At 45.7% G+C, this 16,121-nt stretch overlaps 1 long non-coding RNA gene across 1 annotated transcript in view; it reads left to right on the top strand.

Annotated features, from left to right (window-relative positions):
* Positions 1-773: 773 nt before the first annotated feature.
* The window catches only part of LOC113594791 (uncharacterized), a 101,884-nt gene continuing 86,536 nt past the window's right edge, over positions 774-16,121 (top strand). Inside the window, exons 1-4 of the long non-coding RNA XR_003415224.2 lie at positions 774-876; positions 1,578-1,721; positions 9,616-9,706; positions 15,523-15,715. This is a non-coding gene — a long non-coding RNA (uncharacterized LOC113594791). The remainder of the gene's footprint in view (positions 877-1,577; positions 1,722-9,615; positions 9,707-15,522; positions 15,716-16,121) is intronic.

The raw sequence follows: 16,121 nt of genomic DNA, 5'->3' as shown, positions 1-16,121 counted from the left end.
GTTTTTCCTTTCTTTCTGTCGGGAGCAGAGCCATCCATTGGAAATGCAGTGCCATCCATGAATGGATGCCCCGTGGGAAATTTTAAATTTTTTGGTAGCCACGTTAAAAAATAAAAAGAAATAGGAAATTAATTTTCTTTAATCCCCATTGCCCCAAATATTATCATCATAACATCTGATCAATATTGTAAAAAGGATTAATTACATATTTTACCTCTTTCTCTTGTACTAGGTCTTCTGGTGTGGACTCTATGCTGATGGCAAGCTCTCTTCGGACTGGCCATAGTTCAAGCGCTCGGTGAGTACCCGTGCGGACAGTGCAGGTTGGGAGGGTGAGCTCTCAGCTCACACGTCACCCCCACAAGTCACTTCCCTGAACCCTCTAATCAGAATGGCATCCCACCTCCGTCCTGTGACTTCTATCCCAGCATCCTTTTTAGCTTTCTACACAGTGTGTATCGCCCCCTGCTGGTCTTGCTTTTGTTATATGTTTATTTTTGTTTTATTTCATTATTTAAAAAAATTTTTAAATGTTTATTCATTTTTTGAGAGAGAGAGCAAGAGAGCAATCACATGCACAAGTCGGGGAGGGGCAGAGCGAGGGAGACACAGAATCCGAAGCAGGCTCCAGTCTGAGCTGTCAACACAGAGCCCGACCCAGGGCTTAAACTCATGAACCGCGAGATCATGACCTGAGCCAAAGTTGTACCCCTAACCGACTCAGCCACCCAGCCTCCCCTGTTTATTTTTATTTTTATTGTCTGTCTCCCCCAGCAGAATGTAAGTCCCAGAGGCATTTACTCCTGTGCTCCCGACATGGAGAACAGTGCATGGGACCCAGGAAGTGCTCAGAAAACATAACTATGTGTTGAACAGGTGAGTGAACAGACATCTCAGTGAAGAGATGTCTGAGTCCAAGGCTAATGATAAGGGCTATGTTGGGGCTCATGGCACCGAGTACTTCTTTTGCCCCCACCGCCCCATCTCCAACCCAGGCAGCATCTCCCCTTTCCAATAATTTGTAAACTGGAGGTGCCCGCTTTCAGCCACCTTCCTCCGTATTCCAGCATATTCCAGAAGGGGATGGCCTGTTGCCTATTCTAAGTTCTTCCCATGCAGGTACTTGCAGAAAAAGAAAGATCCAGGGACTGTGTGTATCGATTCCTCATCTATGCTAATTTGCCCATTCTTATGTAATTTGTAAGGTGGCAAAGCCCTGACATACTCTCACAGTCTGGCTGTTTATCAGCTGCTCCCTGCGCTAGCCATTGAATAATTTTGGGCTGCCTGTAAGCAGCAATCTACCAGATTCATTACATCTGGCGCATACAGCTATTCGCCATAAGGTGAACCCGGTACAGCATCCTTGGATGCGGGACCCTGTGCTTTGGGGTTCCTGGAGTCCGTCTTTGCCCCTCAGTCCGTGATGACAGGAAGGATAAACTTCCTCAGGGGAATGACGACCTTTGCTACCCACAGCTTGAGTGAGAGACCTGGCCTGTTGTGATTGCAAAGAGCCTGGTGTGGTGACGTAGATATATAAGGTGAACATCTCTCTGGGCTTCCTTCTCGCCCAGGAACCTGTACCAGATGTGCCTGTCCCTGACATTGGACCCTGAGCTCTTTGTGGGATGGAAACATACTCTGCTCATCTCTGTAACCCCAGCTTCTAGCCTCCAGCCTGACACATGGTCTGTGTGTTGAAAGAACAAATGAACCAGGTGAGTCCTCACACCATTCATTCATGCATTTATTCAAAGCTCTTGACGAAACATCTACCGTGCGCTGAATCCTGTTCTGGTATCTGAGACATGTCCCCTTCCCTCTTGGAGTTTACCTGCTCGCAGAGAGTTGAATGAATTTTGTGGGTTTTTCCCTCTTTTTCAGAAGCTTATTTTGTCCCTGTTATTATTGACACTGCTGTAACTATTTGTTTAGCATAGTGGTAAGAACATGGGCTCATTAGTCTGATAGTGCTGGGGTCAGGTCCTTGCTCTGTCACTTACCTCCGGTCCATTTCTCCATCTGTAGAGGAGGGATAATGACAGTCCTCACATCAAAGGGTGGTTGGGGGCAACTGAGCGCACTGCTTACAAATTGCAGAGTGTGGTTCCTGGCCCAGGCATCATAAACATGTTTCCGACCCTAGGTGGGGCCGTGTTTGGTAGGAAAGATGGCCAAAGAGTGAGTTTGGGGCTGGGCCAAAGGAACCACAGATGGGCCCAGGTGGGAGATTTCTGGAGGCCAGAATTGCTGCGTGTGTCTTAGATGCTGGTGGGAAGGGGCCAAGGAGGTACCATGACAACAGCTGCACAATCTCTGGTGTTAAGCAATTAACACTTGGACACTACAAAGAGGCAAAGTTGCCAAGAAACAGGACAACAGGGCTCGGTGACCAAAAGGAGCCACAGGAAGAGAGTTGTGGCCACAGTCCCAGAGACAGCCCTTCGTCATTGATGTCTGATGGGGGAAGGAGGAGGGGTGAGGCAGCCCTGACCATGGCTCAGACGTCTCTCCAGAGCACGATTTCTGGATTTCTGGAGTCCTGGTGGGGCTAGGAGGGCTGCCCCAGGATGACAGGGAGAGAGCAGAGGTCTCTGAATGACAATGCAATATGCACAGAATGTTCTGGAGCCTTCTGGACTCTTCAGAACTTGCACTCTGGAGTCAGATTACCCCAGATGGCTCTGTCACCTATGGCTGGATGACTTTGGCAAGTCCCTTGCCCTCCATCAGCCTCAGTTTTCCTATCTGTAGAATGGGGATAACATTAATAGCCATCTCATGGTGGTTTGTGGGGGGCTATAATGGGAGAATTTGTGTAAAGCATTCAGGATGGCGCGTAGGACATAACAATCCCGTAGTAAGTCCTCTGTAGAGGTCTCTTTCCCCCAACATCTCAGCCCCTACGGTTAGTGTTCCTGACCTTTCTGGGTCCTCACTGTATCCTGAGGCCCTCCCTTGGATTCAGGCTAGTACGTCTCATTACTGTGATCCCCAGAGTGTCTGCAGAGATGTGCAAATACAAGGTGGATAAATCTGTATCTTATTCACAGGATACCTACTTACAGGATAACCTGGCCATGCTTCTGGGCTATAAGTTCCCCCTGTCTCCTCAGATAGATGTGTGTGTATATGTGTGTGTGTTCGGTGTAGGGCTGCTGGTGAAGGAGAGGAAAGAAAAATCAGGGGAAAATCAGTCTTGCAAAATAAATAAGGGCAATTCTCTATTTTTACATACTGTTTATTATTTAGTGTCATACAGTTGTTAACAGCTTTAGCCAAATTAGAACTGCAAGTGATGTCTGTGTGGGTATTTTTTAAGCAAATTATTTTGAGACATCCCACAATCATATTTTAGGAAAAAAAAAACCCATGTATTAGTGAAAGGTTCTCAGGAAGGACATCAAATGAAAGGAATAGACTGATGATTTTTTTTTAATTAAGAGAAAACAGAAAGGAAATTAAAAAAAAAAAAGTAACCCTGGCACCTTAAAATAAAATGGGATGATAAACTCTTTGCTGGCAAAGTTGCAATTTCTCTGTTGGATTTTGGATCTGGCTTTTATTATTAAGGCTGGTGCTGAAAGCTGGCATTTTGACAGGAACACGGAACGTTTGTCACTATCTGGGAAAGAGATAGATGTTGAATGACATTTTGGAAGAAATGTATACATTTTGGGTCTAAGTGCTCTCTTTCCTTACCAGGAAAATTCCACTAGCAAATAACTGATTGGTTATCTTGAGTTCCCAATTCCGTGGCTATTTAAATGAAAACAGAATTAAAAGGCTTCTCTCTCTCTCTCTCTCTCTCTCTCTCTAACCTTTGGGGGAAATGGAAAGATCTCTCCATGGGCAACATCCTTGCCAGATAAGGGCATCATCCTGGTTAGAAAAACCCCAATGGAGCATATTCTTTGTCTCCAGAGGTGAAGTAATTGGGGAAACATAGAATACATCTCTCGAGGAGTAGCTGAAGTCCACGATTAGGGAAAAGATTGTTTCTGTCTCCAAGTCCCACTTATTAATGCAAATAACGCAGGGGAGGAACTTGGCAGAGATGAGAAACGATGTCGGGAATGTCACCCAGGAGACTAGGGTTTCTCTAACTCTGCTACTTACCAGCAATGTGACACTGGGCAAGTCGTTTTCCATTCTTGGCTTCTTCTTTAAAAATAGATGTAGTAGAGGGGCTTCTGGGTGGCTTGGTCTATTGAGCGTCCGATTTTGGCTGGGGTAGTGGTCTCACAGTTTGTGGGTTTGAGCCCTGCGTCAGGCTCTGCACTGATGGTGTAGAACTGCTTGGGTTTCTCTCTCTCTCTCTCTCTCTCTCTTTCCCTCTCTCTTTTTCTCTGCCCCTCCCCCACTTGCACACTCTCTCTCAAGATAAGCAAACTTCAAAAAAATAGGTACAGTGGGATAGATGCTCCCTCCCTCACTGTGAGGATCAAGTGTGATGAAATGTGGGGTAAAATCTAGACTGCTATACAAGTCCATGCTGTTGGATTAGGAAGCTGAGTTTGTGACCCTGAATGGGCAGGAGACAAACAATAGGATGATGAAGACCGGCCCGCAGGAGCAGGTCGACGGCACCCATTCCCTGGCAAGTGGAGAGTGGCTGTATGCCTGTTACACTAAGTTGGGTCCAGTGTTCATTCTGTTCCTACCATTTTAGCCTACAGATAACAGAGGCATTCCTTGCAAAGATTGCTGAGAAGTTGTAAGAGGGCATGGACCCGCCATATGTGAGAAGTCACGGTTTCTGCTTAGGGAAGTCAGAGTCCAAGCTCGTGGCCGCCTGATTTCAGCAGCTGTTCTGCACGGTGGCCGTGCTTGACTTTGTGCATGTGCTTTCTCTCTTCCTGTGCTGGGTTACTTTCCCTTTAACCATGGTCTTCTGTACCTGTGAGGTAGACCAGTAGTAACCAAGCCCAAAGCTATTGAACTTTGGGGAGGTCATCCTCACAAAGACAGGAGTCTGGGGGAAAATATCAAGTGATGACCCCAGCTCCTCTCAAAGGACAGAGCTTTGGCTCAGGTGTCCGTGAATCACAGAAACTCCCTCTCTTCAACATGCCTTGGAGATTTAGCTGATTGAGTTAGCTAAACTAACTGAGCTGAGTTAGCTTAACTGAGTGAGCCACCCAGGTGCCCCAAAACAGTGAGGCTTAAGAAACATCCTTATCTTGGGGCGCCTGGGTGGCTCAGTCGGCTGAGCGTCTGACCGTCTCAGGTCATGATCTTGCAGTCTGTGAGTTCAAGCCCCGTGTTGGGCTCTCTGCTGACAGCTCAGAGCCTGGAGTCCGCTTTGGATTCTGTGTCTCCCTCTCTCTCCGCCCCTACCCTGCTCGCGCACTGTCTCTCCCTCTGTCTCAAAAATAAATAAACATAAAAAAAATTAGAAAAAAAAGCATCCTTATGTTTTTGTTTTCCAGGGAAATGGCTTATCACAAAGTACCGCCCTCCCTCTTACATATTCCAACATAAGACCCACCTCCGCTTTCCTCAGTTACCCAGATATGAGGGTCTCTATACCTTTTCATGATTCCCCCAAGACTTGTGAAATGCCTTGCAACCCTCCCGCCAAATGACTTCCAAACCCACCTCAAATGCTCTTCCTTTCCACTGAGACATCCTTATTACTGAATTATCTTCCTATTGTAGTAGCCTGCATGAAATCTTCTCGTTAATTGTCTGGTGCATTTTGTATTTGACAGCCCCAAGGTGAATAATTTTTGCAGACCAGAGTTTCCATCAAGGCCCTAAAAATCTTGAAGCAAGAAGGTGATGGGGAGTCAGCAGGAAGTTCCTAAAAAAAATTGAGCTGGAGGTAGATTAAGCAAGGAACACAGGGAGAATTTGTATGCAGCTGGTGGGCATTCAAACCTTCCTGCTTACAGGAAAAAAAACACAGCCTTGGCAAAAGGAAGAGAAAGGATGTGGGGTGATAAAAGATGCCCTTGTTGGCCCATCAGTTTTCTCTACTTTAATATCATCACAAGTCCTCTGATAGATGTCATTCTGGGGGCCCTGACACCAACATGAACACAGACAAGGGCTGGGACAGAGCTTCAGGCTGGGAAGTGTGAAATTGCTCCAAAATGGTTGACTTCTGGAACAATGCCCTTGGATGCTGGTATTTCTTAAGATTTTATTCTGAAAGCTGGAGATGTCTGGGAGTTTTGCCTCTCACCCCAACGGCAGCTGCCAATGACTGATGGGCAAGTACAAAAGTCTGGTGTCTTTGCATCAAGGCCTGGAGATAATTTTCAGCCCAGAGATGGCCGTGCGTTCAGGGTGCATTTGGAGCTTCACCTGTAACTGCCCTTGGTTACCTGCTTTCTCTTCCCTGTGCTAACGTCTCCACTTCCTTATTGGTTGCTCCTGGACCCCCTCCTTGAGGAATTACTTGCACTTGAATCCTTGGTTCACAGTCTGCCTCCTAGTGATCAGACCTAAGACATTCTGTTGACCCACTCTGATGAAGGAACAAAAGAAGGAGAAGAGGGAGGAAGGGAAGGAGGGAGGAAGGGAAGAGGGGAGGCCAGCTCTGTCATTACCAGATTTTGATTCTTGCATATTATTTCCCTGCTTTAGTCTAGCCTTCTCTGACTATCACTGACTCAGCGTTGGTGCAATAGTTAAGTAAGGTAATGCTTTTGAGTGGACCAAAGATGGCCAGATCAGCTCATTCAAGCACATCATGGCTTTTTAAGAGGAGTACATAAGAAAACTTGTGTTCTTTAGTGCAAGATCCCAGAATTACCCCTTTTGTTCTAATGAGAAATGTTGACTTACCCCTTCCTCCTTCCTCACCCATTGGCTATGAGTCTAGGTAGTATGAGCTGAAGTAGACAGGAATCTTACCATCTTAGTTCAGTAGATTTCAAATTCTCAGGGGCACAAAAATCACCTGGGATCTTTGTTAAAAATATAGATTTCCAGATTCCCCCAAGAGATTCTGGTTCAGTGGATATGGAATGGTTCCAGAAGTCTCAGTTTTTATAAGCTCTGTGAGCCTAAGGCTGACATTCCACAGACCTTGTTTTTAGAGGCCTTGCCCCAAGTGCCAACTCTTCCCTGGTACTGTTCTCATGGTCTTTGCCCCTCCACAATGTATTTGTGCACATTATATTCCCTGCCAGTAGTTTCCAGCCCAGGCTGGACTCTCCATGCCATTGCCCAGACCCCAGCTGCTTACCTGAGCTCTCAAATGCCTCTTGGTCTACCTTGCCCCGTTGGGTTGACACTTTGCTCCGCACATCGATGAATTCATTCATGGATGTCAATGAACCCTTGTCCGTTTAGTACAGAACGAATAGGCCGAGGTTGCTGAGAAACTCAGAGGGCACCGATGATCAATCACAGCGTGCTGTGGGTCCACCTGGCCCTGGAAGGTGACACATCCATTACAGCCGATTAAGACCAAGAATGACAAGAAGCCAAGGCCCTTCCTCCGCCATGGTGCTTGTGACAACGCCAGAGCTCAGCCTCTGACTTTGACCATGAACACTGTCACCTCTGGTCATCATGTTTGTATTTGCCATCACTTATGCCTCAATCAATGCCTTGGCTCATTATGTTTGGTTCTAACTGCAGCATGATCAGTAGTGCCTCCCGGGCCGTGTCCAAGAGCTTCCTTTCAGGCACTCCACACCTTGAGTTCCTGAAGTTTCCAAAACACAGCTCCATTCCCATCTACACCATCTTGTTGGATGGAGGATGGGCCTGGGAGGAAATTGCATTTATTCCTCATAAAACTTTCCGGTTTTCCTGTTACTTCTTGAGAGATTGGAATCTAGTCTGGCAGTTAGCAGACTTTTCTGCAGAGGGTGAGATTGTAAATATTTTTGCCTCACGGACCAGATGATTTTGGGGCAGTTCCTCATCTCTGCCTTTGTAGCACGAAAGCAGCCACAGAATGGGTGGCTCAGTCGGTTAAGCATCTGACTCTTGTTTTTGGCTCAGGTCATGTTCTCACAGTCATGGGTCTGAGTCCCATGTCGGGCTCTGTGCTGACAGTGTGAGCCTACTTTGGATTCTCTCTCTTCCTCTCTCTCTGCCCCTCCCCTGCTTGAGCTCTCTCTCTCAAAAAGAAAGAAGGAAGGAAGGAAAGAAAGAAAGAAAGAAAGAAAGAAAGAAAGAAAGAAAGCAAGCAGCCACAGAAGATGGGCAAACACAAGTGGGTATGGCTGTGTTCTAATAAAACTTTATTTGTAAAAATGGTGGTAGACTCGGTTTGGTCCATGGGCGGTGGTTGGTAATAACTGATCTAGCTTATGTTTCTCCATCTTTATTCATTTAACAAATATTTTGGGGCATCCACATGTGCCAGGCACTGTCCTGGGCACTGGGGATACAGCAGTGAGGCAAGACAGATACTATTCCCCCTCTCGGGGCGGCTATAGTTTAAAAGCAGGGAACAGATAACAAATAACTAACAATACAATTAAATGCTTATCTGCTATTGTTGCAAGTTCTCTGAGGGAGAGTGTAAGCTGTCATGGGACTGAGTAAGGGGAGGTGTGGGGTTCAGGGAGGTGAAGGTGGGGGGGGGAGCAGGGTGGAATGGGCCACCAAGCAGGAGTAGTGGGGAAGGTCCAGAGTCAAAAGGAGCGTGGACATCGAGAGACTTCAGGGTAACTGTCACCCAGAGAAGGATGGAGAGAAGCATTAGAGCCAGAATTTGTTTTTTTTAGCTACGTATTTCATACGTCCCCCCTCCCCAGAAGCCAGGAGACACCTCCAAAATCTTTTTAAAAAGCAGGGAGGTGACATGAGTAGATTTAGATTTCAGGACAATTTACGTGGCCAGTTTGCAGAACAGACGGGGACAAAGTCAGGGATGTGATGAAATGTCCACACCGAGGTCACCATATTGGGGCAAGCCTGCCCATACCCCACCTGTGGTCATTCTGTTCTTGCAAAACAACAATTCATCTGTACAGGGCACAGGGGTCCGCTGGGGGAGCCTGGGAGCTGGGCTGTGGTCACAACGTGAGTGCAGAGCCTGTTAATAACAAGGGATGTAGACTTCTAGAAGCCAGACTTCCATAGCCCTTCCCTCTTGCCACAGTGCGGCTCTGCATTTCAAGGCCACCTGGACCTTCTGAAGCTTTGCTTATAGCCAATTCAAGTAATGGTCATTTTGCTGATATCTTTTGAAGATGCTGTAATGTTGTAATGTATTCTAAGACATTTAATACCTCTGCTTGGAACGCACTGATATGTAGATCATTAAACAGAGCAGACCTTCTCGGGAAAAAGAGTACTAATTGCACTTTTCAAATGCCATTTTCATGTGCTATTTGGCAGGGGTTCCACTGTCACGGTATTTATATTTCTATTAACCACAAGGGCTGGGACGAAGTCATCCCATCTCCCCCGGCAGTGGTGTGGCTATTTAGGCATTACAGAAAGACGTGAAGCCAGCCCCTGAGACGGCCCCCAGTGATGGCATCTCCTGCAATGACATGCTGGTGGAGCGCCCTCTCACTTTGTATTACGGTTGATCTTTGTGGCCAGTGGCACTCAGCGGAGGTGATGATGCGTTACTTCAACGTTAATTTCTAAAAGATGTCGCAGCTTTCATCGTGGTAATGCTCTCTGTCTCAGATCCCTCACTCAGAGAGAAACTGGCTTCTGGCTTGCAAGCAGCTTCCTGAAGAGACCCATGTGGCAAGGAACTGGAGCCCCTTTCCAGCAGGTGAGTGAGCTTGACATGGACACCAGCCTCAGTCAGGCCTTCGGATGAGTGTCGCCCCTGTCCACGGGTTAGGGGCAACCCCATATGACATCTCAACTAGAGGCAGCCAGGTAAGCTACACCAAGCTTCTTGACCCTCAGAAACAATGAGATAATATGTGTTTACTGTGTATACATACACCACATCCTCTTTATCCGTTCATCAGTCAAATATTACTCCGTGGAATGTTATAGAGTATCACCAGTCACCGAAAAGAATGACATCTTGCCATTTGCCATCATGTGGATGGAGCTAGAATGTATTATGCTAAGCAAAATAAGTCATCCAGAGAAAGAAAGATACCATATGATTTCACTCCTATATGGAATTTAAGACACAAAGCAGAGGAACATATGGGATGGGGTGGGGGCAAAGAAGAAGGGGAAAGAAACCACAAGGGACTCTTAATGAGGGCTGATGGAAGGAGGTGGGTGGGAGATGTGTTCAGTGGATGATGGGTACTAAGGAGGGCACTTGTTGTGATGAGCATCGGGTGTTGAATGTAAGTGATGAATCACTGAATTCTACTCCTGAATCCAGTATTGTCCTGTATGTTAAATAGCTAAAATTTAAATAAGTCAAAATAAATGTTTCCGTTCTTCAGTTCTAAGTTTTAGGATAACTTGTTGCATAGCAATAGATAACAAAATACAGGAGATAAAAGCTTTGGGTTCTTCAAACAATTTGACCTTGTAGGAATGTTTGTGTCAAGTATGGCAAAAGACCCTCCTTTTTTGGAAGGGGGGCAACTCAGGCAGAACCTGGCTGAGAGCCAGAAGTCCTTATTGAAGCTACTAACAAGGTTTGTGGTCTGGGGCCAGTCACTGTCCCTTTCTGGACCTTGCTTCCCTTGCTATAAAAGCAAGAAGATAGATAGGATGACCTTACAGATTGATGACCTTCATGATGTTTGGGTGTTTGGTGATGGAAGTACCCCATATGGGCACACACACTTAACATGTGAGGAGGTAAGCTAGCAATTAATAGGTATTGAACCATAGATCAAGCAGTGAATTACATAGGAATTGCCAACTAATATTGACAAGAGCCAGTAAAAGTAGGTGTTTCTACGATTATCATTTATTAGACCAAGAAATTCAGGGTCAGAAAGCTTCGTTTTGAGCAGACATTGTATTGCTTTTCTACTGCCGCATAACACACATCACAAATTTCATGGTTTAACACAACACACATTTATTATTTTACAGTTTCTGTGGGTCAAGAATCTGGGAAAGGCTTAGCTGGGTTCTCCAAGTAGGGTTTTAGAAGTTTGCCATTGAAGTGTTGATCAGGGCTGCATTCTTGTATCTGTGTCTCAGGGTTCTCTTCCAAACTCTCCTGAAATGTTGGAAGAATCTTGTTCTTTATAGTCTGGGTCTGAGGCCTCCCAGAGGCAGCCTCTCCTTGTAAGCAGTTCAAATCATAGCTCTTGATTGTTTAAGGCAGGCAAGAGAATGCCTCTCTCTACAGAAGGGTCCAATCTCTTTTTAAGGCACCCTCACCTGATTAGGCCAGGCTCACCAGGACAGTCTCCGTTTTGATGAGCTCGAAGCCAATTGACTTAGAATCTCAACTGAACCTTCAAAATCCCCTCACCTCTGCCATATAATGTGACCTAATCATTGGAGTGAGACCTCCTCATATTCACGTGCCCTGCCCACATAAAGGGGAAGGGTCTAACGCAGAGCACGTACCCAGGGTGAGTGCAGGATAAATCTCCAGGCTACCTTAGAATTCTGCCTACCACTGACACAGAAGTAGGAAATGGTGAAACTGAAATTCAAATGCAGGTCTGTTTGATTCTGGTGTTCGTGTTTTGAACCACTCACCATAAATCCTTGACTGAGGACACGTTCAGGACAAAATATCATGGCCTTTTTCTTGGTATCGTCAGTGTTTAATGCTTTATAATGGCTCCAGTATTTATCATAGCTTTGGTCAGGATGCTTTTCATGGCTAGTGACACAAATCTCTGACCATTATTTGGGAAGTCTGGGGCTGTACAGGGGCTTAGACAATATTCCTCGGGGCTCTGATTTTTTCATTTCAGTGTTCTGTGGCTTATTTTTTCAGGCTTCCCCTCCTCACATGGCAGTAAAAAGGGCTGCTGATAGCCAGAATATTACATTCTCTTGGCTCAAAATCCAAAAGGAAAGAACTTTCTGCCCACACTACCCACACATCAAAATTTAAAGACGACTAATTGATCTGAGTTATGGTCTTTCTGAATCCAAACCCTATCTGGATGAAGGAGTCCTCCAACTGGTCAGCCTGAGTCACATGACCACCCTTTAGTTGGGGAAGGGCAGGAAAGGACGCCATGATTAACAGCTTCCCAAGGACAATGTGGGATATCCACAGTGGTTCCTGAAAGATTTGGGCACTGTTACGAACAGGAGGGAGTGACGATGGGTTGATCAGAACACTGGCTGTACACGAAGCTGAAAGACGAAGCTCTCCAACCCTCTGCATTGGGCAGAATGGGTGTATAAGTGTCTTTGACTGTATATGGAGGCTCACCTTCCAATCACACAGCACTGAGAAAGTTAATACAAATTCTTCATTCTGTCTTTTAATTCTGAAGCACCCTCATTACTGAGATGGGGGTGGAGACTGGACTTTCTGCATCGAATAAACAAATGATGCCCTTCCCAGGGCTAAGTATTTCAGAAACTTTGGAGGTGAGTTCATTGCTGGGATTTAGACTCATTAAACTTATCTTAGCCTGGGGAACTTTCTCCATGGTATTCTAGATTTTTAAATGAGCTTAACTCCGGGCAAGTCACATTAGCACACATTCTCTTTGTTATGGTGGCTTAACCCAAGGAGCTAATACAACTTGATAGTATGGTTTGGAAAAGGTGGAAGATATCCTTAGGATGGGGCTAACCTTTATTTTATGAGCATTCCAATAAACTAATGGAGGAATCCATCCAACACGGCTGCTGGCAGGTCAGGATACTAAATCCTCTCTTCAGCAGGAGACTGTTCCCTCTAGAAAGCATCCTCCCTAATTTCTGAGAAGCATCTAATTTCTGTCTATTTGTTTGTGTCTCTCTGTGTGTGTCTTTATTTCCGTCTTATACAGATCATGTGGATATTTTATCACTAACTCTCAAAAGCTTTTAACCTCATTTCAGCTGCTTTTAAGGCCTTCTATTAGGGAATCTCTCCAGAGAAGGGACTCAGGCTCCTTCAAAATATTGCCCCAAAATGATTTGGCAGTTGTGACAAGTCAGAGATCTTTCCATCTTTTGCTTCCATAGGGAGAGGGAAGTGGAACCATGGCCAACTTTCTATGAAATTTAATTTTCCAAAGTGGTAACTCCGTCTTGCAGCTGTGCATGGAGAAAATGTGCAATGTGAAATGCTCAGGTATTATAAGGACAGCTAAGGGCTTGCCTCTCCCTTGCTAATCATTCAAAGTTCACTGCCTTCCTTTATTTTCCGCCAAGCACACTGTCCCGATCCTGCCTCACAGACCTCACCCAAAAGCACAGGAAATGAGCATGGGTGGGAAAAAGTCAAATATGCATTTAAAATGGGAAGATACAGAAGAATGAGCTGCCCCCTGTCAACAGGTGGGTCCAGGGGCTTTGATAGAGTAATGGAGGCTTTTTCATATTCCCTGGGATAGTAGTGAGCAGCCATTAAGTTGTTCCCTACTGATCTCCCTCCCCTTGAGTATGTACTGGACCTTGTGACTCACCAGTGGAATAGGGCAGAAGGGAGGGACTGTTATTGCTAAGAACAGTTTACACACAGACTGGCTTCCATCCCATGTTTTTTCATAGTCTGTCCCTTGTCCACTGGGATGGAGACAGCCTGCCAGGCTCTCAGCTGCTCTGTGGAGAGGGCCGGGTGGCTAGAAACTGGCGGTGGGCCTAGCTAACAGCCAACAAGGAGCTCATGGCCTCAGTCCAACAATCCATAACAGACCGAGTCCTGGCAGCAACCATGTTAGAGAGTTTGGGAGTGGATCCTCCCTTGGTTGGCCCTTCGGATGAGATTGCAGCCCAAGCCAACACATTGATTGAAGCCTCGTGAGAGATCTTGAGGCAGAGGCACCCAGGTGAATCGCACTCTGATTCCTGACTGACAAAGATGGAGAAAACAAATGATTGTTGTGTTAAGCCACTACATTTTAGGATAATTTGTTATGCGGATACAGATAACATCTCTCCTCACCCTTCTATTATCTCTCTCTCTCTCTCTCTGTCTATCCATCTCTTCATCCATCCATCCATCCATCGTGTGTGTGTGTGTGTGTGTGTGTGTGTGTGTGTGTGTGTGTGTGTGTATTTAGAGAGAGAGGGAGGGGAAGGGAAAGCATCTCTACCTGATAAGAATCTGTCTGTCTGTCTGTCTATCTATCCATCCATCCATCCATCCATCCATCCATCCTTCCTCTTTTACAGAATGTATATTTGCTTTCTCTTTTATCACATAGCAGACAGGGCTACCGTGGGTCAGGATTGTAGAATCCTACAATTTCACTATGATTTATTTGCACACTATTCTGTGCCTGCATTATGTGCCCTTGTTGAATCTCCATCTCATTCCTGTGAAGTAGATATTTTCATCCTCCATTTAAAAGCAAGGAAACTAGAGATAAGAGAGGTCCAGTATCCTTACTAAGGCCACACAGTAAATAGAGTAGCTAGGATTCACCATCTTTTTTTTTTTTTTAAAGGGAGGGTGTTTTGCCAATCTTCATCCTTTTTCCATAAAGAGAAGGCCTCATTAGCCATTTCTTTTTGGTGCTTTCTCTCTCTCCTCTTCATGCTGTAAGTCAGAATTGGGAAACATAGAAATCTTTTATTTCAGAAAATGCAATGAGGAGACCCAGTGTCTTAGATCACAGTCTGTGTCCTCTCTCCTAATGAAAAGCACAACTAGCATTCGAGCACTTACTGTGTGCTCGCTACTATTGTTATCCCCGATTTATAGATGAGAAAATGAAGGTTCATAAGTGTATTCATTTCATGTCATATAGCTAGTAAGTGGTGGTCAGAATCACACCAGACTCGAGCTGCCATGCCATGGACCTCTTCCTCCCTACTTCCCCTCTGCTGAGCACCCTAGTCCCAGCGCCCCAAAGTGAGTGTGATTCTCAAGGAGAGCTCCTCATGAGGACCCTCATTGTTTACTCCCCTCCCTCAGTATGGATAAACATGTAATATTTACCAGACATCTGTGTTCGGGAAGGAACTGTAGCATATTATTGATGAGCATTCCTGTGAAGAATAATCACCTGGTACAGTGTGAGCCCTTGTAAAGACTATCATTCTATGAAGAGGAACTTGTAAGAGGCATTCCGGGGTGACATTTCTCAGACCGAAACAGAACGACGAGTACAATAAATACAAGGTCCCCACAGGCAAACCCGGACCCAACTACAGTGGACTAGACATGTGTGAGCATGGCATTCTAATGAATTTATTTCCAAACCTCGGTGCACACTGGGTCTGGGTACTACTATGGATGCATCACGACTGGATGTGAGGTTGGAGAATGGATTGCGAGTTCCACCCTTCAGGTGGTCAGAGACTTTTGGGCAGCCAGCAGAGGCATATATCAGCGATTTAACACAACACACGTAAAATATATATAAGCCAGAGCTAAAGTGTATGGAGACTAACGCCTGCTCTCAAGCCCGCTCCCCTTTTGGTTTTCCCCATGTAGGTAACTAGAACACTGTCTACTCTGTTGCTCTAAATGGACGCTCAAGAGATTCTTGTTCGAACCTGAGTTGGTCCCTCTTTTCCTATTTTTAGGCTCTCTGGTTTCCCTGAATGGAACCATGGCTTGCAAGCACCGGCCCACATCTGACGTGTGGTGAATTCCTGACGGAGACAGCGGTAGTAACGAGTGCTAAGTCCTTCCCCATTGACTTCTGCAAAGAGCCTCACTAGTCAGATCTTCTAAGAAAGGGACAAATCTTGGGCCCAACAAAGAAGAAATAGAAAGGTGGGTGTGGACACTTGTAAAACAAACTCCTATTTCCCGGACTTTATTTTAGATAACCAACTCATGGTTCTTTACCAAAGATTCTGTATAGATCTGCTTTCTTGGGAAGAGCCACTCATTGCGTTCAGCCTGGGGAATATGTGTCTGTGTGATGCATGTTATATTAGAGGTGAGCCCCAGGTACTGTATTTGGAAAGACACATAAGCAAGCCTGAAGGGTTCATGAAACTAGTGGAGGGGCAAGTGATGCCAGACAGCCTCAAAGTCTAGAAGGTTGTGAGTCAGCAGCGAAAGGTGTTTGAGGATGGTGGAACAAAGTGTACTAAATCTTAGAAGTCAGGCCTTTATAGAAGCAACGAGAAGCCACCTGTTGGTTGGAAACAGTGATGTTTCCAGGAACACACTG

Source organism: Acinonyx jubatus, chromosome E3, assembly GCF_027475565.1.
Source record: "Acinonyx jubatus isolate Ajub_Pintada_27869175 chromosome E3, VMU_Ajub_asm_v1.0, whole genome shotgun sequence".
In the NCBI taxonomy this organism is placed as follows: domain Eukaryota; kingdom Metazoa; phylum Chordata; class Mammalia; order Carnivora; family Felidae; genus Acinonyx; species Acinonyx jubatus.
This window is presented reverse-complemented; position numbering and strand designations above follow the sequence as displayed.